Below are 24,590 nucleotides of genomic sequence, written 5' to 3' on the forward strand. Positions count from 1 at the left end.
AAAAATAAAAGCATTTTCAGTGAAATCAGGCACAGACAAGGATATCCATTTTCTCCACTCTTATTCAATATAGTAGAAGTCCTAGCAAAAACAATCAGGAAAGTAATAAATAAAAAGCTCCAGTCTGGAAAAAGGGAAATTTAATTATCTATTTTTTCAGATATCTTCATAATATACATTGAAGTTCCTAAATAGTCTTCAAAACTATAATATAAATAATAAATGAATACAACAGACTTTCTGTTTACAAAATCAATATATAATTTTTTTCACTTTTTAAAAAATACTGAATCAGAGGAGAAAAAATATCTGTCACTTAAAATAGTGTCCTAAAACATCAAGTACCTAGGAATCAACTTAACAAAAGGGGTGAGGGACATATCATGAAGTAATGTATCTTCATTGATAATTATATTGAAGACCTTAGGAAATGAAAAACTATTCTATGCTTGTGAATTGGAAGACTATATTTTGTCAAAGTGACCATCATACCTAAACTAATATATAGATTTAATGCAATTTCTATTCAAGTTCATATAACATTTTTCACAAACTATAACAGTCAATTATAAAGTTTGTGTGGAATCATAAAACACCCCTAATTGCCAAAACCATACTGAAATATAAGAACATGGGATTGATATTATTACCTATCTTGAAACTGTAATATAAAGTCATAGCTATCAATAGAGTATGGTAATGGAACAAGGACAGACTTTAGGATCAATCAGTCAAAATAAAATAAACTGAAAACTCCCAAGAATACAGTCACTTAATTTTTGACAAAGAAGCTGTGAACATGAATTAAATAAGACAGTCACTTCAACAAATAATGATAGAACAATTGGATCAAATGCAAGACATTACAGCTGGATCAATACCTTACATCTTACATAAAAGTCAAATCAATTTGGATGACTTTCTGAGAACCGACTTGAATATATAAAACAGATTGAGGAAAGCATAGGCAAACACTCCAGGAACTAGACCACAAGGAAATATTTAATGATACAATGGCAATGCAAAATCTACATAATTAAAACTCAACAATGTGACTACATAAAATTAAAGTTTTTATATAGCAAAATAAACATGAGCTATAACTAAAAGAAACTGTAAATGATGCAAGGTTTCTTCCATACAGTATGTTGTGTTTGGGTTAGCCAAAGAGTAAATAAGAAGTTACTATTCCCAAGATGCCCTTCAACAGATGAATGGCTAAAGAAACAGTGGTACATATACACAATGGAATAGTATGCAGCCGCCAGGAGAGATGAAGTCATGAAATTTCCCTATACATGGATGTACATAAAATCTATTATGCTGAGTGAAATAAGCCAGAGAGAGAGAAATAGACACAGAATAGTTTCATTCATCTATGCCTTTAAGAAAAATAAAAGACATTTAAAAATAATTCTCAGAGACAAAAGAGAGGAGGGCTCACGACATGAAGTGAGTGATGACTGATGAGTGCAGTTAGATAAATAACTATGTTGAGAACTATCATAACAAAGTGAATGAATGAGGGAAGTCGAAAGCCTGTTTAGAGTACAGGAGGGGGTGAAGTGATAAGGAGGGAGATATGGGACATTGATTATGGGAGTGTTGCACTGGTGAAGGGGGGTGTTCTTTACATGACTGAAACCCAACTACAATCATATTTGTAATCAAAGTGTTTATATAAAGATATTAAAAAAAGAAGTTACTATTCAATATGTATACTTTTTTTAGAATTACATGATTAGTAAGTCTAAAGAGCTACAGAGCAATATTATACTTACTGTTAAGATTTTTGTATTGCACACTTTATAAAAGTAATGAGCTGGAGAGATAGCACGTGGATAAGGGGCTTGCCTTGTATGCACCTGCCCCATTTTCCTATCCCAGCATCCCAATTTTCACCCAATTACTGCCAAAAGTAATTCCTGAGTGCAGAGCCAGGACTAATTCCTGAGCATCGTGGGGTGTGACTAAAAATAAAGTCAACCAACAAACAGAGAAATATATATGTAATTAAGAAACTCTAATAGTAAATAATTTTACCATCCTAAAATGATAATAGAACCTGGTGTAAATACTAAATATATTTGATCAAAATACATTTAATATATCTCCCTCACCATGCCTTGCAATGCATGTTATTACTTTAATTTTACTCCTCACAGTCATTATTCATCTTCCCATTTAGTGCATTGTTTTCTCCATATACACCAATTTTGTATCCATCTTTAAATTAATACCTGTTAGATTTTTATCCTTGTCAGTTTTCTAATTGACTAGCCCCCTATTTTCAGTTGTAATACAACTTTCTAATTTATTTTCTTGTAATTCTTTCCTCACCATTCTAGCTAAGACCAATTTGCCTTTAAGGCACTTTGTGCTTTCTCTATTCTGACAAAGGATTACAATTACCTACTAGGTACTTTAGTACTTTAGAAAAGTATCTGATCCCTGTCTAGACAGGGATCTTTAGATAGAAATGGAATTCAGTAACCATCACCCAATACACCTTATATTCTGCATATCTTGAACTAACAAGTGATAACATTTTGAAAATCCAAGAATGTAACAATCAATGCATAACCTCCTAAATAATCACTAATTTACTGTTGTAGTACAAGAATCAAATAGATAAATTTGAAAAATATTTTAAAACATTTAAATATATGAACAGGAATGATAGTACAGTGGAAAATCCTTGATTATCATCAGTCATAACCCCAAAACAAAAACAAATTTAAATACAAAAGCACTTGCAAAGATAATTGTAAATGAGTAATATGAGTTAGTAAGAACATGAGAAGACTAAAGAAAAAAGGAAGAACAGATTTACAAAGACAATGGAGTAATAGATGCACTTAGAACAGAATAAGAAAATAAACACATTTAAGGTAATAACTACATAGCAGTTATGCTAAAAGTCGGTATAATTAAATCAAGGTGGATTCCCCCTACATTTTAGTAACTCATAGCCAGTCAAGAAACAAATTCAAGAAACAGATACAAAGTTGACACTGGTAGTGGAATTGATGCTGGGACATCATAAGTATAAAACTCAATTGTAAATAACTTTGTAAACATATTAGGTACCTTAATTAAAAATAAGTAAATATTTTAAAAGGGAAGCAAACAAAAAACAAATAAAAAGTCTTATTTAAACCTGAACTATAAATTATGGGCACATTTATTATTGACTCTTCATTTTTAATAATATAAATGGTATAAAGATACTGACTAAGAGATAGGCAGTGTGCAGGTTTGGAGAGATAGCATGAAGATAGGGCATTTGCTTTGCATGTGGAATCAAGGTGGTTTGAATCCCAGCATCCCATATGGTCCCCCAAGTCTGCCAGGAGCGATTTTTGAGCATAGAGCCAGGATAACCCCTGAGCACCGCCGGATATGACCCCCCCTTTTAAAGAAAAGATATAGGCAGTGTGGAACAAAATCTTAATTTAAGTTCAAACTGCTTACAGGCTTACTTTTTTCATTAAGAGTATTTACATTGATATTAAGTAAACTAAATTTTAGAATAGAACAATTACAAGGGACATAAGGGATATTACATCATGGTAAAATAATCTGGGTACAAGAGCATAAGTACAGAAGGTAGTGCATTTGTCTTGCATTTATTCATGGCATTACATATGGTTCTCTGAGCATTTCCAGGAGTGATTTTTGATTGTAGAGACAAGAATCATCCCTGTACTTCACAGGGAATGGCTCCCTCAAAAACAAAAGCCCTACAGTTATTCAAAGGGTGTCAGTATGAAACATTAGAATTTCAAACTACTTATAATAAAACCTGATAGAACTAAAACAATGTACATAAATCCAAAAATGTATTAGGAAACTTCAACATCTCTCAAAATTTGACAGAACTAAGCATGATTTCTCTCATATGAGAGATATAGAGAAACATAATAGTGGAATAAATATTAACTAAAGACAATGGAAACAAAACAGAAAAACTGGTATTCAGTAGAAAACAAGTATCCTGAGGAGGCTGGAAGGTAAGATGTGTGTGTGTGGTGCCAACGTTGGAGGAAAATGCTCAATCAGGAAAAGAAAGTGGTACTGAAAGGTGATAGATTATTACATATAATATTCTACAGCAACAGTACTGTACAACAACAGTGAAAAATATATAATATAGGGGCCCGGAGAGATAGCTCAGCGGCGTTTGCCTTGCAAGCAGCCGATCCAGGACCAAAGGTGGTTGGTTCGAATCCCGGTGTCCCATATGGTCCCCCGTGCCTGCCAGGAGCTATTTCTGAGCAGACAGCCAGGAGTAACCCCTGAGCACCGCCGGGTGTGGCCCAAAAACCAAAAAAAAAAAAATATATATATAATATAAATATATAAAAAGCACCTAGTGTGCAGACTAGTGTGATATCAATGAGAGTTGGGAAGGGTTAATGGTAGGAAGTGAACACTGGTGAAGAAATTGATGTTGAAACATTGTATGCCTAAAATTTAATACAGAATAGCTGTGTGATTTTATGGTGACTATAATATTTTTTAAATATGAAAAAATGATCAACTATTTTGTGTAAAAATAGTCATTGTGTATAAGAACTGAACAAGAAGAAACAAGATTTAATTGACATATAAAGAACACTCTACACAACAGTAGAATATGCATTTTCAAGTGCCCTTAATAAATAGCATCCTATGTGATTATATAAAACTTTAGCAAATACAGAATAATTGAAATAATACAGAGTATGCTTACTGGTTATAATAGGATCAAGTTAATATCAATAACAGAAAGTTAAAATTTCAAATACTTGAATATTAATAACTTACATATAATTTGTGTCAAAGATAAACCATCAAAAAACATAATGACAGCACACTTCACCACAGTGCTCTCCACAGGGGGAGCAGTCTCCCTGGAGCAGTGTGCTCCAGCATTCACCATAACGGAAACTGGAAGCCCAGTCTACAACATGAAGGTGGAATCAGTGCATCATGAGATGAACATGGTCACCCTGTTTCACATGCACACATTTCTTCTGCTCAATGAGCCCCAGTACAACACAAAACAGAAAAACAAAATAAAACATGATACCGCAAACCACTATGCTTAGATATTGAAGATGGTATTTCTAAAAACCCAAATAGAACCAATGTAGCCTTTCTAATAAGGATGTTAGAGACAAAATGTGGAAGATGTTAAAAGAAGTTAAGAAAGAAATTCAATGATTAGCAGTAATTACCCTCTCCTGAGGATGACCCTGCTTTTCTAAGTGTACCACAAGCACATACTTACATATAGTATCTCTATCTTATGAAATTTATTTATTTGCTAGAACTCTGAGTGGCAAAGGGATCATTAATAAAGTTCAGAAAATATGGTAAAATTTTGAACTGATAGAATAATTATACTCGTGGGAATTAGAGATTAAATTGTAGGTAATGTGAGAAAAAGAAAATAAAAAGAAGGAACTTCTGGTCTCCCAGCTTCTTGAAGGATCTCTCTCCTTCCTGGGAGCTGGAAGTCTAGTAGTATGGGGCTCGGCAGGCTCCCACCATGCCGGAGGATTTCTTAACCACACCTGGGGGGGGGTGCGGGACTTGGGTAACCCCAGCACCCCTCTACCGACTTGCTCCATATCTCCAGGGCTTCCCCGGGCCATAAGCCTGGGCAAGCCGGTGAGTTGGGCCCTTTGGTGGAGCTTGAAGGTACCATAAGCTTTTCCCCATTATCCATTCAGCTCCTTAGGTAGGGTCTGGGTCGGGCTCTGAACTTCTGGCCTCCCAGCTTCTTGAAGTCACTGATAATCTCTTTCCAGTCTATATTTTCAAGAAACACAAGAAACATTAATAGTACTCACTATCATTAAATTATGTTTTTATGTATGCAGAATGTCCATTTTGTACTCTGCCCTTTTGCATACCCCTTCAAAAGATCATATTTCTCTTTAACTTTCTTAACTCCTATCATCATTATTCCTTATTTACCCTTTCTAACTTAAGTACTGTAGAGTCCTAAGTCACAGACCAAAGTGGTGCCCTGGAGTTAACACCCACCCAACTACTTTAAAAGGCATAAAAAGGACACTTATGTCTTTTCAACATTTTATGGGTGTTTTCTTTGACGGTTATAACTTTTGCTGAATATTTTCTTATACAGTGACGATCCCCCCCCATTTTTTTCTTCTCTTTGTGAACTGCTCAATATGGAATTTGGTGCGAACGAATCCCTAAGTTTAATGCTTATGTTTGAACCAAGTCATGGGTATTGTTGGAAATGTTCTTAAGCCCCCATAAACTCTGATAGTGCCACATGGCTTTATTTCTTGTTTGCTTAGGCACACTAATATGGGAAAATACTATACATACCAATAAGTTCTTATCTAATAGAGATGGGAACACACAAATCTTGTAGTGCAATGGGACCTTACACCCTGAACGTTGACATAAAGACCTGGCACAGGCCTCAGAAAAATGGGCACTCTCCATTGACCCCTGATCTAGAGAAGACATCTACAAAACATCCAAGGTTGTATATAACATCACCTGGAGGCATTCCTCTACCAGGGAAGACCCTACAGCTGCTCTGACATCGATCTACTCGAAAGTGACTTCCCTTAACACTGAGAAGACTTAACAAGAACAATGACCTGCTTACTGGACAGGGCTTGCTGTATTGCCCCTTAATTGTGAGGTTTGTCTATAACATCACCTGGAAGCAATCCTCTACCACGGAAGACCCTACCACTGCTAAGACATTGACCTGCTCAAAAGAGACTTCCCTTAACACTGAGAAGACTTAACAACAACGACCTGCTTACAGGACAGGGCTTCCTGCATTGCCCTATAATGGTGAGGTGAAACGAGAAGACACTCCACATCATGACTTCAATGTAGGATATGCAGACTCCAGGATCTTTAATACAGAAACATGATACCAACAACGGAGACTGTGTGAAAAGTGTATTGGCACTATGGACAATGTCTTGGATTGGACGATAACTTGCCTGAAGCCTAGAGTTGGTCTTATGCCAGGAAACTTCAGGGGTAGGATCTCTTTGTATTTAGACCAAGGTTATGTCTTTCCATGCCTCTCATATTTTGGTGGGCCTATTCCATCAACAATTGCCGCTCTAACATCGTTTTTACTGTGCTCCTTTGACTCTAATCCCCGCAAAAAACCACTTAAATTTTGAGGTTAACTTAAGCTAATATGCATGTACATGGAAATGTAAAAAATACTATGCCTCTAATGTTTAAGGAGTTACATAAATTTTATGGCTTTAGATTGCCTTGTGCTGTTAAGAAATATTATAATGTGTTACAATCTGGGGACTTGAGGGACAAAGTAATTGTACATGGATTTTGTTTTATTTATCTTATCTTTCTTTGTCTGAAAGTTCAAAGTTAAGATATCAGCAAGGGGACTTCTTCTGAGAATTATGTTATGGGTGATTGTCCTTCCACTGTAACTTTACCTTCTCCTCTTTCTTTGCATCTTTTGTTCTCATAATTCAAATTAAAAAAATAAAAAAAAAGAAAAAAAAGAAAAGAAAAAGAAAAATATAAAAATGCATGGTCGGTCATACTCTTGATACAAAATAAAGAATCAGGAATAAATAAATGCTTCAGGGTATTTGAGATTCTAATTATTTGTGGACACGGTAAACTTAAGATGCTAGAAGGACTTTGTTTTGTATTCAGTTGGAATTTGATAATAGTTTAATTCTCAGAGTAAGGTCAGGATGTAGAGAAAATATCAAAGTGCTTGACTTTGGAAAAAAGATGTTTTTTGATTCTTTGAATAACACACACTTCTTTATAGTCCTCTTCCATTTTATCTTTATTATTTTATTTTTTATATTGCCATGCCTCTTCAATATTTTGGTGATTCCTGAATATCAGTTCATTTTTGGTTGGAGAAACAATTGCCATTAAAATTGTTCTGTGTGGCAATAGGAAATGATGGTCAATTGACAGTGTATATCTGAAACATTTTTTAATTTAAATAATTTTATTGTAACCAAAGCAAATTACAAATTTTCCCAGTAATATTTAAGGTGCATAGTGTCAATGAATTAGGGCCATACCCACTGCCAGTGTTGTCCTCCCTCCACCCTGTTCCCATTATGCATCCCATACTTCCCCACTTTGACCCCTGGATTGCTAGTGTAACAGGTCCATTTTGAGTATAGTTTATGGCAAATTGGGTGTGAATTCTGTTGTCTTTGACATCGGGTTTGGTGCTTAAATCTGATCTTTTTTATTTTCATTCAATGTTTATCTGACTGTTTGCTCTTGGTACAACCCATTTTTTTCCTAAATTTATGAGGCAGAACAAGAGGATTCAATTTGAGTGTTTCTATGGGAAAATAAAAAAGAAAGGAAAGCTAGGAGGAGTCTGTCTAGAACCTATTAATATCAATTTAAAAGAAGAAGAAAAAAGTAAAAAACAATACAAGCAACAACAAAAAGCACAACAGCAACAAAACATTAACAACATGCTACAAACAAAAGAAAGAAAAAAAGAAAAAAGGGGAAGGAGGGCTGATGTGGTGAAGTTTTGTGGTTTTCTTCGTTTGTTCATTTGATTTTTATAACCACAGTAAATATTGGGAAAATGAGAAAGGGCATTCACGTGGCCTAAGAGATACAGGAGTTTTCCACCCCTGAAGCATACTGTCATGAGAACAACTACATACTCAATACATGCTAAGGTCTTTTTATGGTGCCGAGATATGTTCTGCTTATTTATCAATGAAAAATCAGTCATCTGTAGCTAGAGATCTTGGTATTTGCACAGATCATAGGACAAAGTCTAGCACAGAGGTAGGTTGTTTTTTTTTTTATGGTTCTAGTCATTCTGCTTCATCTTGATTGTTGTAATCAGCCTTCTGCCTTCTGTAATTAGTGATCTTGAGTTTTGCACAGATCCTTGGATAAAGCCTAAGATAAGGGGCCAGAGATATAGCATTGAGGTAGGGTGATTGCCTTGCATGCAAAAGAATGGTGGTTCAAATCCTGGCATCCCATATGGTCCCCTGAGCCTGCCAGGAACTATTTCTGAGCATAGAGCCAGGAGTAACCACTGAGCGTTGCCGGGTGTGACCCAAAAACAAAAATAAACCAAAAAATAGCCAAAGATAAATATTTCCTTAAGATTCCATAAGTTCTGCTCAGATGCAGTTGTCAAAGTCAGACCTCTGGATTTAGAGATCTTAGTTTTTGTACAAATCCTAGGCGAAAGCCTAGGTTAGGATTTTTCTTATTGGTCACATGAAAAATTCTGCGCAGTTGCGGTTATCAAAGTCAGAATTCTGTAATTAATGATAATAGTTTTTGCACAGATCAATGGATTGAGTGTCTTCTGATTTCATCTTACTCTTAGGTGATGAGATAGGTCAACTTATTCTTAGATCAAGTTGCTGCTGTTACCTTGTCATCATGATTTTGAAACAAACTTGTGCAAGTTGGTATTCGAGCAATTAGGAATTACCCAGGGGAAATTTGGTTCCTGGTGCTGCTGCAGGGAACTGTGTTAGCTTTATGTTTGAGATATGGGGTACCTGAGACTTTGTCAACGAAGAACCCAGAATCCTTTCTTCTTTTGTTTTATTTTTTTTTTGAACAATGCTCAGTGATATTCAGGGCTTACAGCTGGGTCTGTGCTCATAGATCAGTCCTGGTCCTGATCATGGGATTGAACCATTGACAGTAACATGCAAAGTAAGTTCCTTATTTTGTTTACAATTTATTCAGCCCCCTATTCCATTTGTCAAAGAAATTTCCTTTAATTTTAGCTGTTGAGCGTGGTTAATATTTTTTATCTTTTTTTCTTCCACATTTTTTTAATTTTAATCAAAGTGGATTATGAATCTTTCACAGTAATATTTTAGGTACACAGTGATATTGATATTGAATCAGTGGAGTTCCCACCACCAATGTTGTCCTCCCTCCAACCCTTTTACCTGCATGCATCCCATATCCCCCACTCCTACTGCCCCAGCTGCTATTACAAGTAGTCCTCTCTGTGTCTTGTATATTGTAAATTGGGTATCGATTCTGTTGTCATTGGCTTTGGATTAGGTGTTTAAGTTTGATTATTTTTAATTTCTACTTAATGTTCATATGACTGTCTGTTCTTGGTACCCTCCATTATTTCCCCTCCATTTGTGAGGTGGAACAAGATGGTTCAAGTTGTGTGGTTCTGTATAAATGAAAGAGAAAAAATGATAATAAAATAAAATGGGGCAAAAATCAAACAAGCAAAAAATGGGAGGAGTCCTTCTACAGGCTATATCTATCTATTTAAGTGAAGAAAGGGAAAAGGAAGAAAAACATAAAAACAATAACAACAAAAGAAGATAAAAAAAATCAAACAAAAAACTCTAAAAGCATCAGGGAAACATAGATAGCAGCCACACAATAAACACAGACCAGACCTGAAATAAAAAAAAAAAAAAAAAAAAGCACAAAAATCAAAAGCAATATCAAAACTAAAAAATATATTTGTGGTTCTATTTTTTTCTTACATAGGCACAGTAAATATTGGGGAGATTAGAAAGGAAATTTCCTTGGCCTCAGAGATACAGGGTTTTTTTGCCCTTGAAGTGTATTTTCATGGAAATAACTACAGGCTCCATATATGCACTTTTACTCTCCCCTAGGTCCTTCTGTGGTGTCTGGAAACCTTCCGCTCTGTCTTGGGTAATAAAATCATGCCTCTCTAGCAAGAGATCATGATATTTGCACAGGTCAAAGGATGGAGCCTAGAATGAAGTCATACTTTACGGTTCTTGGAGTTGTGATCGATCACTGTTGTTTTAATCAATCTTCGGTAATTGGTGGTCTTGATTTTTTCCCCTATCCTAGAACAATGCCTAGGTTAGAGTCTTTAATTATGTATTTAGAAGATATTCTCTTTTGCAGTTGTTTCAGTAAGACCTCTGGAATTAGAGATATTGGTTGTTGAAAAGATCATAGGACAAGGTCTAAACTAGGGTCCTTTTTTTAAAATTTATTTAAACACCTTAATTACATACATGATTCTGTTTGGGTTTCAGTCATGTAAAGAACACCACCCATCACCAGTGCAACATTCCCATCACCAATGTCCCAAGTCTCCCTCCTCCCCACCCGACCCCCGCCTGTACTCTAGACAGGCTCTCCATTTTCCTCATACATTCTCGTTATAAGGACAGTTCAAAATGTAGTTATTTCCCTAACTAAACTCATCACTCTTTGTGGTGAGCTTCCTAAGGTGAACTGGAACTTCCAGCTCTTTTCTCTTTTGTGTCTGAAAATTATTATTACAAGGGTGTCTTTCATTTTTCTTAAAACCCATAGATGAGTGAGACCATTCTGCGTTTTTCTCTCTCTCTCTGACTTATTTCACTCAGCATAATAGATTCCGTGTACATCCATGTATAGGAAAATTTCATGACTTCATCTCTCCTGACAGCTGCATAATATTCCATTGTGTATATGTACCACAGTTTCTTTAGCCATTCGAATGTTGAAGGGCATCTTGGTTGTTTCCAGAGTCTTGCTATGGTAAACAGTGCTGCAATGAATATAGGTGTAAGGAAGGGGTTTTTGTATTGTATTTTTGTGTTCCTAGGGTATATTCCTAGGAGTGGTATAGCTGGATCGTATGGGAGCTCGATTTCCAGTTTTTGGAGGAATCTCCATATCGCTTTCCATAAAGGTTGAACTAGACGGCATTCCCACCAGCAGTGGATAAGAGTTCCTTTCTCTCCACATCCCCGCCAACATTGTTTATTCTCATTCTTTGTGATGTGTGCCGTTCTCTGGGGTGTGAGGTGGTATCTCATCGTTGTTTTGATTTGCATCTCCCTGATGATTAGTGATGTGGAACATTTTTTCATGTGTCTTTTGGCCATGTGTATTTCTTCTTTGTCAAAGTGTCTGTTCATTTCTTCTCCCCATTTTTTGATGGGGTTAGATGTTTTTTTCTTGTAAAGTTCTGTCAGTGCCTTGTATATTTTGGAGATTAGCCCCTAATCTGATGGGTATTGGGTGAATAGTTTCTCCCACTCAGTGGGTGGCTCTTGTATCCTGGGCACTATTTCCTTTGAGGTGCAGAAGCTTCTCAGCTTAATATATTCCCATCTGTTAATCTCTGCTTTCACTTGCTTGGTGAGTGCAGTTTCCTCCTTGAAGATGCCTGTAATGTCCTGGAGTGTTTTGCCTATGTGCTGTTCTATATATCATATGGTTTTGGGGCTGATATCGAGGTCTTTAATCCATTTGGATTTTACCTTCGTACATGATGTTAGCTGGGGGTCTAAGTTCAATTTTTTGCAAGTGGCTATCCACTTCTGCCAACACCACTTGTTGAAGAGGCTTTCCCTGCTCCATTTAGGATTTCCTGCTCCTTTATCAAAAATTAGGTGTTTGTATGTCTGGGGAACATTTTCTGAGTATTCAAGCCTATTTCACTGATCTGTGGACCTGTCCTTATTCCAATACCATGCTGTTTTGATAAATATTGCTTTGTAGTACAGTTTAAAGTTGGGGAAAACAATTCCTCCCATATTTTTTTCCCAATGAATTGCTTTAGCTATTCGAGGGTGTTTATTGTTCCAAATGAATTTCAAAAGTGTCTGATCCACTTCTTTGAAGAATGTCATGGGTATATTTAGACGGATGGCATTATATCTGTATAATGCCTTGGGGAGTATTGCCATTTTGATGATGTTAATCCTGCCAATCCATGAGCAGGGTATGTGTTTCCATTTCCGTGTGTCCTCTCTTATTTCTTGGAGCAGAGTTTTATAGTTTTCCTTGTATAGGTCCTTCACATATTTAGTCAAGTTGATTCCAAGATATTTGAGTTTGTGTGGCACTACTGTGAATGGGGTTGTTTTCTTAATGTCCATTTCATCCTTATTATATTGGTGCATAGAAAGGCCATTGATTTTTGTGTGTTAATTTTGTAGCCTGCCACCTTGCTATATGAGTCTATTGTTTCTAGAAGCTTTTTGATAGAGTCTTTAGGGTTTTCTAAGTAGAGTATCATGTCATCTGCAAACAGTGAGAGCTTGACTTCTTCCTTTCCTATCTGGATTCCCTTGATATCCTTTTCTTGCCTAATCGCTATAGCAAGTACTACCAGTGCTATGTTGAATAGGAGTGGTGAGAGAGGACAGCCTTGTCTTGTGCCAGAATTTAGAGGGAAGGCTTTTAGTTTTTCTCCATTGAGGATAATATTTGCCACTGGCTTGTGGTAGATGGCCTTCACTATAATGAGAAAGGTTCCCTCCATTCCCATCTTGCTGAGAGTTTTGATCAAGAATGGGTGTTGGACCTTATCAAATGCTTTCTCTGCATTTATTGATATGATCATGTGGTTTTCATTTTTCTTGTTATTGATGTTGTGTATTATGTTCATAGATTTACGGATGTTAAACCAGCCTTGCATTCCTGGGATGATACCTACTTGATCGTAGTGAATGATCTTCTTAACGAGGCATTGAATCCTATTTGCCAGGATTTTGTTGAGGATCTTTGCATCTGCATTCATCAGCGATATTGGTCTGTAATTTTCATTTTGTAGCATCTCTGTCTCGTTTAGGTATCAAGGTGATGTTGGCTTCATAAAAGCTATTTGGAAATGTTTCTGTTTGTTCAATTTCATGAAAGATTCTTGCCAAGATTGGCAGTAGTTCCTCTTGGAAAGTTTGATAGAATTCATTAGTGAATCCATCTGGACCTGGGCTTTTGTTTTTGGGCAAACATTTGATTACTGTTTTAATTTCATCAATGGTGATGGGGGTGTTTAGATATGCTACATCCTCTTCCTTCAACTGTGGAAGATTATAAGAGTCCAAGAATTTATCCATTTCTTCCAGGTTCTAATTTTTAGTGGCGTAGAGTTTTTCAAAGTAGTTTCTGATTGCCCTTTGAATCTCTGTCATATCAGTAGTTATCTCTCCTTTTTCATTCCTGATACGAGTTATCAAATTTCTCTCTCTCTCTTTCTTTGTTAGGTTTGCCAGTGGTCTTTCAATCTTGTTTATTTTTTCAAAGAACCAACTTCTGCTTTCCTTGATCTTTCGGATTGTTTCTTGGGTTTCCACTTCGTTGATTTCTGCTCTCAGCTTTGTCATTTCCTTCTGTCTTCCTATTCTTGGGTCCTTTTGTTGAGCATTTTCTAGTTCTATTAGCTGTGTCATTAAGCTACTCAGGTAAGCTCCTTCCTTCCTGATGTGTGCTTGCAAGCTATAAACTTTCCTCTCAGTACTGCTTTTGCTGTGTCCCATAAGTTCTGAGAGTTTGTGTCTTTATTGTCATTTGTTTCCAGGAACCTTTTGATTTCCTCCTTGATTTCATCTCGGACCCACTGGTGTTAAAGTGTTTCTTCTGAGTCCCTTTGGAGTTCACAAATAATTTCAGAGCCTTGTGGTCAGCGAAGGTAGTCTGCAAAATTTCTATCCTCTGGATCTTATGGAGGTATGTTTTATGTGCCAGCATGTAGTCTATCCTGGAGAATGTCCCATGTACATTGGAGAATGTGTATCCAGGTTTCTGGGGATGGAGTGTCCTATATATATCCACTAGGCCTCTTTCTTCCATTTCTCTCCTCAGGTCTAGTATATTCTTGTTGGGTTTCAGTCTGGTTGACCTATCCAGTGTTGACAAAGCCGTGTTAAGGTCCCCCACAATTATTGTGTTGTTGTTGATATTATTTTTCAGATTTGTCAACAGTTGTATTAAATATTTTGCTGGCCCCTTATTCGGTGCATATATGTTTAGGAGAGTGAATTCTTCCTGCTCTACGTACCCCTTGATTATTATAAAAAATGTCCATCTTTGTCCCTTACAACCTTCCTGAGTATAAAGTTTGCATTATCTGATATTAGTATGGCCACTCCAGCTTTTCTATGGGTGTTGTTTGCTTGGATAATTTTTCTCCAGCCTTTTATTTTGAGTCTATGTTTGTTCTGACTATTCAGGTGCATTTCTTGTAGGCAGCAGAAGGTTGGATTGAGTTTTTTGATCCATTTAACCACTCTGTCTCTTAACTGGTGTATTTAGTCCATTGACGTTGAGAGAAAGAATTGTCCTGGGATTTAACGCCATGTTTATTTCGAAATTTGGTGTGTCTTTTGGGTAGTCTTGTCTTAGATTAGGTCTTTCAGTTTTTCTCTTAAGACTGGTTTTGTGTCTGTGAAGTTTCTGAGCTGCTTTTTGTCTGTGAAACCATGTATTCTTCCGTCAAACAGGAAAGTGAGTTCTGCTGGGTATAGTATTCTGGGTGAAGCATTTATTTCATTCAGTCTTGTCACAATATCCCACCACTGCTTTCTGGCATTGAGTGTTTCTGGTGACAGGTCTGCTGTAAATCTCAGGGAAGCTTGCTTGAACGTGATTTCTCCTTTTGGTCTTGCTGTTTTCAGAATTCTGTCTCTATCTGTGGGATTTGTCATTGTGACTAGGATGTGTCTTGGGGTGGTTTTTCTGGGGTCTCTTTTGGTTGGTACTCTTCGGGCATGCAGGATTTGATCACATATATTCTTTAGCTCTGGAAGTTTCTCTTTAATGATGTTCTTGACCGTTGATTCATCCTGGAAATTTTCTTCCTGGGTCTCTGGGACTCCAATGATTCTTAAGTTGTTTCTGTTGATCTTATCATAGACTTCTATTTTCATCTGTTCCCATTCTTTGACTAATTTTTCCATTGTCTGCTCATTTGCTTTAAGTTTTTTGTCCAATCTCTCCTGCTGTATGGAATTGTTATGTATCTCATCTTCCACAGCACCAAGTCTATTCTCAGCTTCTGATACCCTGTCCCAGAGCTTATCCATTTTGTCATTCACTTCGTTTACTGACTTTTTCAGACCTGTTAGTTGACATGTTATTTCAGTTTGGAGTTTTGTGATTTTTGTCTTCATATTTTCTTGGTTCTTATTAGTGTTCTGTTCAACTCGATCCATGGTTTCTTAGAGATTATTTGAGCATCTTCCATATGGCTAGTCTAAAGTCCTTATCTGAGAGGTTGATTAGTTGGTTGGTCATTATCTGATCCTCAGAATCGTCATCTTCATTCTCTATGTCTGATGCTGGCCTGCGTTGTTTCCCCATTGTCACACTTGTATTGTGGGTTTTTCTACGTGTTGTGGTGGTATTCATTGTCTATATGATGCAGGCAGCACACTCCTCTGGCTCCTTCCTTTCTGGATGGGCTGACTTGCCTCTAAGGTAGGGGAGTACTCCGTGGATGAAGCCTCACAGTGGGTCAAATCTTAGGCTCGAGCATGCAACAGAGAGGAGAGTCCGGAGAGAAATGTTTGCTTCTGTGATATAGCACCGTTCTTAGTGTAATTTTTTCTTCTTGTTGCAATGGTGTTCTTTCCTTAGAAGGAGTGCACGGCCGTGTAGCAAAGCAGAGTGGCCGTGCTCCGCTGGAGCCTCTTTTTGCCCCACTCGCAAGAGTTTCACGAAAGAGGACAGTAGACAGACATATACAGGTCAAACTCACAGTTTTTCACAGTTGGGCCCCACTGGGCCGGTGTACTTTCATGGATTTTCCCCGCCTGGTGTCACACACAGGGAGCCGGCTTTTGCAAAGTCTTGCCGGTTTTCATGCTCTGTAGTCCCTCCCTGAAAATGGCCTCTGGGCGAGCGAGTTTTCTGGAGCCTCTTTTCGCCCCACTCGCAAGAGTTTCACGCAAGAGGACAGTAGACAGGTATATACAGGTCAAACTCACAGTTTTTCACAGTTGGGCCCCACTGGGCCGGTGTACTTTCGTGGATTTTCCCCACCTGGTGTCACACACAGGGAGCCGGCTTTAGCAAAGTCTTGCCGATTTTCATGCTCTGTAGTCCCTCCCTTAGGGTCCTTTTTTTTGGTCCCAGGATAAATTCTGCCCAGTCATGGCTATCAGAGTCAGTATTCTGTAGATAGTGGACTTGGCTTTTTTGCAAATCAAAGAATGATATGTCTTTTAATTTTATCTTATCGTTAGGAGGTGAGGTAAGAACTACCTGTCTTAGACAAGTTGTTGCCATTTCCTCATTGTCAGGATGTCATATCAAAACTGGCATATATTGGTGTCAAAGCAGTATTAGGAATGTCCCAGAGGGAGATTGGTTCCTGGAGCTGTAACAGAGAGCATTGTCAGTTCTATGTCTGAAATCTAGGGTTCAGGGTTGGACAGTCATTGTCTAATCACCTGGAATATAAATTGGGTTCATATGACATATTTTCAAGGTTGGAGGTGCCCCTGTATTTTAAAGTGTATGAGTTCTCATCCCTAGTAGATAAGAGCTTGTTTCTATATGTACAATTTCCCCTTCTTTAATATGCCTTTGCAAGAAGAAATGGTGCATTTGAGGGTGAGAGTGTCAGGCTCCATCACCACTGTACCCTGGTTTTGACCTGAGTTATTATCCCAGGCAAGACTTTTTCTTGTAGGTTTTTGTATCAAGCAGAACCAATACAGGTGGAGTTAAGGAAGAAAAGAAACAGAAACAAGATCAAAAATATCTATCTAACTATATATATATATATGTCTATATATACATACTCAAATATATATATATAAAGGAAAAATAAAGAAAAATAAGTTTAAAAAATTAAGGGAATAAAGTGATGTAGGAGACTACCTTACATTTGGGTATAAACAGGTTAGGATATAGTGTTATAGAGGTCTTTAACTTATCAAGGAAATATAGGCTTCCCCATTGTCTTTTGAGATTTTCTTGTGGGGTGTGAGATCCAGGGCACATTTTCATCACACACTCTGGTCTTGAAACTGATAAGAATAAATACTACACTTGATCTTAGCTAAAAGGCCAAGAAGAGATCTGGTCTTCTTGAGATTGAGAAAAGATTTGTGCCAGAAAGGGCTCAGGTAAAGTTCTTGCACTGAGGATCCCTTTGGAGCTGAGTCCAGTATCAAACAACAGTCCACATTTGGGATGGATGAGAAGGAAGGCCACACAGCATGAGTCAGCAGGGGTGTTGGTTGTAATTTCTTGCTGGGGACGAGGTGCGGATCTGAGTGGGTGTCCCTTTGCCTGGGTGCTGGGTAATGTCTTATTGAGGTAGGAGGTTGCCTTGATACCTAATGGGTTAAGATCTGGAGGTAAAGAGCGTGAATAAGGTGGAATATCGAATTGGGATTGGGGCTGAAGGGATAGTAGGATTTCTGAAGGGGGAAGAAGGGATAGTATATAGGAGGGTCTATATACACTATAGGCATGGGTTGTTTACAATTTATGTTTGGCTCTCATAAAGGAGTCCTCTCCCTATGTACTCATGTCCACATAAAAATACAATAATTAGCTTAGGTATAGCTTAAGAAAAAGAGGAGAGAGCAAAAAAATAAGAGGAAAACAAAAAATAGGTAATTATATTAAAAATAAGGTAAAAAACTAATAAATCAACTAAGAGAGACTGAGCTGGTGTGTCAAGGTTGAGAGGTTTTCTCAATTTCTAGGGATTTTGTCATTGATGGGGTTGGGCCTTCCTAAATGAAGGTTTCAGGATTAGGTAATGACTGGAGCAATTTAGGATACACATAGGTTTTGCATCTTGAGTACTAAACAATGTGTTATTGAGGCCTATCTATGTAGGTCAGTGGTCCTCAAACAATGGCCTGTGGGCCACGTATTGTATTTGTATCTGTTTTGTTTCTTCATTGCAAAATAAGATATATATATATATATATATATATATAGTGTGCATAAGAATTCGTTCATAAGTTTTGTTTTTACTATAGTCAGACCCTCCAATGGTCTGAGGGACAGTGAACTGGCCCCCTGTTTAAAAAGTTTGAGGACCCCTGATGTAGGTGGTTACCCTATGTAGTATTGTCCGCTGAATCTTAAGTATCGAAATTCCTTTACTAAAGGGAAAGTAAAAGTGTGGGTTTTATTTGATATAAATTGAATTGATGATAATGAGGAAGAAGAGGTAGAAGAAGAAAAGGGAGAAAGAAAAGTAGTGAAAAGAGAGGAGAAAAGAGAAAGAAATGTTAATTTACCTAAATGTGTTTGATGAGTAGGCCCTATAATATAAATCTGTGGTTCACAGTTGACTGCTTCAGTGGTCTGGTTGGTCACATGCTTCAGGTCATAATAGAAGCCATACACCAGAGGAAAAGGGTATATTGGAGTGTTTTATCAAGACATTTTCATAATGCAAACTGAATATGGTATCTAGTGTAAATGAGCACCAAGGTGACAAATTTGTATCCAAGAACCACTGTGGACAGAATAGCTGAGAGGTTATTTTAAATATAAGATTAAGGCACTAAAACACATTGCTATAAAACGCTTCTGCTGGAGGGAGTTTAATATTTTAAAGCTATTGTATCTAAGCTTTTCCTCATAAACAATGGACTTTACATCTACAGTTTTAAAATAGTTATTTAATTTTTAACTTTTTTCTTTGGTTAACGTTTTAATTTTATATATTACAAAACAATGTTGTTGGGGCCGGCGAGGTGGCGCTAGAGGTAAGGTGTCTGCCTTGCAAGTGCTAGCCAAGGATCAGGACCACGGTTTGATCCCCCGGTGTCCCATAAGGTCCCCCCAAGCCAGGGGCAATTTCTTAGCCTTAGCCAGAAGTAACCCCTGAGCATCAAATGTGTGTGGCCCGAAAAACCAAAAAACAAACAAACAAACAAAAAAACAAAAAAACCCAATGTTGTTGAAAATTAGTACAAGAGGTTTGGTAGGTACTCTACATTAATGTCTTTCTATTCATGATTAACTCATGTCTTCTCAGTTCTCTACCATGGAGACTAATGTTTAGAGTCAACATTAATGGATTTCTTGCTTTAAGTTATAGTTGACACTGAGCTGCATAAGATACTGGACAGGAGAATAAAAAGATTTGGCCATTTAGACCCATAATTCCAAATCTGGTGGTTCAACTTTTAGATAAGGGACACATTCCTCTATACAGTAAAATATATTCTACCCATGGAGTCTCTCTCCTTTAGCCATAAGTTTTACAAAAATCTGGTAAAAGTGTGTCTCCTGGTTAATTCAGCTTTGGAACTAATTCATTTTAGCTTAACATATTTTACTTATTCTTGGGTGGTTCACAATTATTTATTTTTATTGCTGTTTTACTTTTTTGTCTTTTTATTTTTTTATTTTATTTAAACAACTTTATTACATACATGATTGTGTTTGGGTTTCAGTCATGTAAAGAACACCACACATCACCAGTGCAACATTCCCATCACCCAATGTCCCAAGTCTCCTTCTTCCCCACCGAACCCCTGCCTGTACTCTAGACAGGCTATCTATTTCCCTCGTACATTCTCATTATTAGGATAGTTCAAAACATAGTTATTTCTCTAACTAAACTCATCCCTGTTTGTTGTGAGCTTCATGAGGTGACTAACTTCCAGCTCTTTTCTCTTTTGTGTCTGAAAGTTATTATTGCAAGAATGCCTTTCATTTTTCTTAAAACCCATAGATGATGAGACCATTCTGTGTCTTTCTCTCTCTCTGACTTATTTCACTCAGCATAATAGATTTCATGTACATCCATGTATAAGAAAATTTCATGACTTCATCTCTCCTGACAGCTTCATAATATTCCATTGTGTATATGTACCACAGTTTCTTTAGCCATTCATCTGTTGAAGGGTATCTTGGCTGTTTCCAGAGTCTTGCTGTGGTAAATAGTGCTGCAATGAATATAGGTGTAAGGAAGGGATTTTTGTATTGTATTTTTGTGTTCCTAGGGTATATTCCTAGGAGTGGTATAGCTGGGTCATATGGGAGCTCGATTTCCAGTTTTTGGAGGAATCTCCATATTGCTTTCCATAAAGGTTGAACTAGACGGCATTCCCAGCACAGTGGATAAGAGTTTCTCTCTCTCCACATCCCCGCCAACACTGCTTGTTCCAATTCTTTGTGATGTGTGCCAATCTCTGTGGTGCGAGGTAGTACCTAATAATTGTTTTGATTTGCATCTCCCTGATGATTAGTGATGTGGAGAATTTTTTTATGTATCTTTTGGCCATTTGTAATTCTTCTTTGTCAAAGTATCTGTCCATTTCTTCTCCCCATTTTTTAAATGGGATTAGATGTTTTTTCTTGTAAAGTTCTGTCAGTGCCTTATATATTTTGGAGATTAGCCCCTTATCTGATGGGTATTGGGTGAATAGTTTCTCCCACAGAGTGGGGGGCTCTTGTATCCTGGGTGCTATTTCCTTTGAGGTGCAGAAGCTTCTCAGCTTAATATATTCCCATCTGTTAATCTCTGCTTTCACTTGCTTGGAGAGTACAGTGTCCTCCTTGAAGATGCCTTTAGTCTCAATGTCCTGGAGTGTTTTACCGACCTGTTGTTCTATATATCTTATGGTTTTGGGTCTGGTATCCATTAATCCATTAATCCATTTGGATTTTACTTTCGTACATGAAGTTAGCTGGGAGTCTAAGTTAATTTTTGCAAGTGGCTAGCCAGTTGTGCAAACACCACTTATTGAAGTGGCTTTCTTTGCTCCATTTAGGATTTCTTGCTCTTATATCAAAAATTAGGTGATTGTATGCCTGAGGAACATTCTCTGAAAATTCAAGCCTATTCCACTGATCTGAGGGCCTATCTTTATTCCAATACCATGGTGTTTTGAGACCTATTGCTTCGTAGTACAGTTTAAAGTTGGGGAAAGTAATTCCTACCATATTCTTTTCCACAATGATTGTTTTAGCTATTCTAGGGTGTTTATTGTTCCAAATAAATTTCAACAGTGCCTGAACCACTTCTTTGAAGAATGTCGTGGGTATTTTTAAAGGTATCACATTAAGTCTGTATAGTACTTTGGGGATTATTGCCATTTTGATTATGTTAATCCTGCCAATCCATGAGCAGGGTATGTGCTTCCATTTCCGCGTGTCCTCTCTTATATCTTGCATCAGATTTTTATAGTTTTCTTTGTATAGGTCCTTCACATATTTAGTCAAGTTGATTCCAAGATATTTGAGTTTGTGTGGCACTATTGTGAATGGGGTTGTTTTCTTAATGTCCATTTCTTCTTTATTATTATTGGTGTATAGAAAGTCTATTGATTTTTGTGTTAATTTTGTAGCCTTCCACATTGCTATATGAGTCTATTGTTTACAGAAGCTTTTTGGTAGAGTCTATAGGGTTTTCTAAGTAGAGTATCATGTCATCTGCAAACAGCTAGAGCTTGACTTCTTCCTTTCCTATCTGGATTCCCTTGATAACCTTTTCTTGCCTAATCGCTATAGCAAGTACTTCCAGTGCTATGTTGAATAGGAGTGGTGAGAGAGGACAGCCTTGTCTTGTGCCGAATTTAGAGAAAAGGCTTTAAGTTTTTCTCCACTGAGGACAATATTTGCCTCCAGCTTGTGGTAGATGGCCTTAATTATATTGAGAAAGGTTCATTCCATTCCCATCTTGCTGCGAGTTTTGATCAAGAATGGGTGTTGGACCTTATCAAATGCTTTCTCTGCGTGTATTGATATGATCATGTGGTTTTTAATTTTCTTGTTGTTGATGTGGTGTTTTATGTTGATAGGTTTATGGATGTTATACCATCCTTGCATTCCTGAGATGAAACTTACTTGATCGTAGTGGATGATCTTCTAAATGAGGCTTTGAATCCTATTTGCCAGGATTTTGTTGAGGATCTTTACATCTGTATTCATTAGTGATTTGGTCTGTAATTTTCTTTTTTGGTAGCATCTCTGTCTGATTTAGGTATCAAGGTGATGTTGGCTACATAAAAGCTATTTGGAAATGTTCCTGTTTTTTCTTTTTTTTTTTAATTTTTTTTTTATTTAAACACCTTGATTACATACATGATTGTGTTTGGGTTTCAGTCATAAAAGGAACACCACCCATCACCAGTGCAACATTCCCATCACCCAAGTCCCAAATCTCCCTCCTCCCCCCCTAACCCCCGCCTGTACCCTAAAGAGGCTCTACATTTCCCTCATACATTCTCAATATTAGGACAGTTCAAAATGTAGTTATTTCTCTAACTAAACTCATCACTCTTTGTGGTGAGCTTCCTGAGGTGAGCTGAACTTCCAGCTCTTTTCTCTTTTGTGTCTGAAAATTATTATTACAAGGGTGTCTTTCATTTTTCTTAAAACCCATAGATGAGTGAGACCATTCTGCGTTTTTCTCTCTCTCTCTGACTTATTTCACTCAGCATAATAGATTCCGTGTACATCCATGTATAGGAAAATTTCATGACTTCATCTCTCCTGACAGCTTCATAATATTCCATTGTGTATATGTACCACAGTTTCTTTAGCCATTCGTCTGTTGAAGGGCATCTTGGTTGTTTCCAGAGTCTTGCTATGGTAAATAGAGCTGCAATGAATATAGGTTTAAGGAAGGGGTTTTTGTATTGTATTTTTGTGTTCCTAGGGTATATTCCTAGGAGTGGTATAGCTGGATCGTATGGGAGCTCGATTTCCAGTTTTTGGAGGAATCTCCATATCGCTTTCCATAAAGGTTGAACTAGACAGCATTCCCACCAGCAGTGGATAAGAGTTCCTTTCTCTCCACATCCCCGCCAACACTGTTTATTCTCATTCTTTGTGATGTGTGCCATTCTCTGTGGTGTGAGGTGGTATCTCATCGTTGTTTTGATTTGCATCTCCCTGATGATTAGTGATGTGGAACATTTTTTCATGTGTCTTTTGGCCATGCGTATTTCTTCTTTGTCAAAGTGTCTGTTCATTTCTTCTCCCCATTTTTTGATGGGGTTAGATGTTTTTTTCTTGTAAAGTTCTGTCAGTGCCTTGTATATTTTGGAGATTAGCCCCTTATCTGATGGGTATTGGGTGAATAGTTTCTCCCACTCAGTGGGTGGCTCTTGTATCCTGGGCACTATTTCCTTTGAGGTGCAGAAGCTTCTCAGCTTAATATATTCCCATCTGTTAATCTCTGCTTTCACTTGCTTGGAGAGTGCAGTTTCCTCCTTGAAGATGCCTGTAATGTCCTGTAGTGTTTTGCCTATGTGCTGTTCTATATATCTTATGGTTTTGGGCCTGATATCGAGGTCTTTAATCCATTTGGATTTTACCTTTGTACATGATGTTAGCTGGGGGTCTAAGTTTAATTTTTTGCAAGTGGCCATCCAATTGTGCCAACACCACTTGTTGAAGAGGCTTTCCCTGCTCCATTTAGGATTTCCTGCTCCTTTATCAAAAATTAGATGGTTGTATCTCTGGGGAACATTTTCTGAGTATTCAAGCCTATTCCACTGATCTGAGGACCTATCCTTATTCCAATACCATGCTGTTTTGATAATTGTTGCTTTGTAGTACAGTTTAAAGTTGGGAAAAGTAATTCCTCCCATATTTTTTTTCCCAATGATTGCTTTAGCTATTCGAGGGTGTTTATTGTTCCAAATGAATTTCAAAAGTGTCTGATCCACTTCTTTGAAGAATGTCATGGGTATCTTTAGAGGGATGGCATTTAATCTGTATAATGCCTTGGGGAGTATTGACATTTTGATGATGTTAATCCTGCCAATCCATGAGCAGGGTATGTGTTTCCATTTCCGTGTGTCCTCTCTTATTTCTTGGAGCACAGTTTTATAGTTTTCTTTGTATAGGTCCTTCAAATATTTAGTCAAGTT

At 37.3% G+C, this 24,590-nt stretch overlaps 1 protein-coding gene and 1 non-coding gene across 2 annotated transcripts in view; one reads left to right on the forward strand and one right to left on the reverse strand.

Moving 5' to 3' along the window:
- Window positions 1-24,590, forward strand: part of MAOA (monoamine oxidase A) — an 857,322-nt gene that overhangs the window by 471,185 nt on the left and 361,547 nt on the right. The gene's annotated exons all lie outside the window — the stretch shown is intronic.
- On the reverse strand, window positions 17,617-17,811 carry LOC126000037 (U2 spliceosomal RNA). The gene has a single exon (XR_007492428.1). It is a non-coding gene; the product is annotated as a U2 spliceosomal RNA (small nuclear RNA).

The sequence above is a fragment of the Suncus etruscus genome, chromosome X, assembly GCF_024139225.1.
Source record: "Suncus etruscus isolate mSunEtr1 chromosome X, mSunEtr1.pri.cur, whole genome shotgun sequence".
In the NCBI taxonomy this organism is placed as follows: Eukaryota; Metazoa; Chordata; class Mammalia; order Eulipotyphla; family Soricidae; genus Suncus; species Suncus etruscus.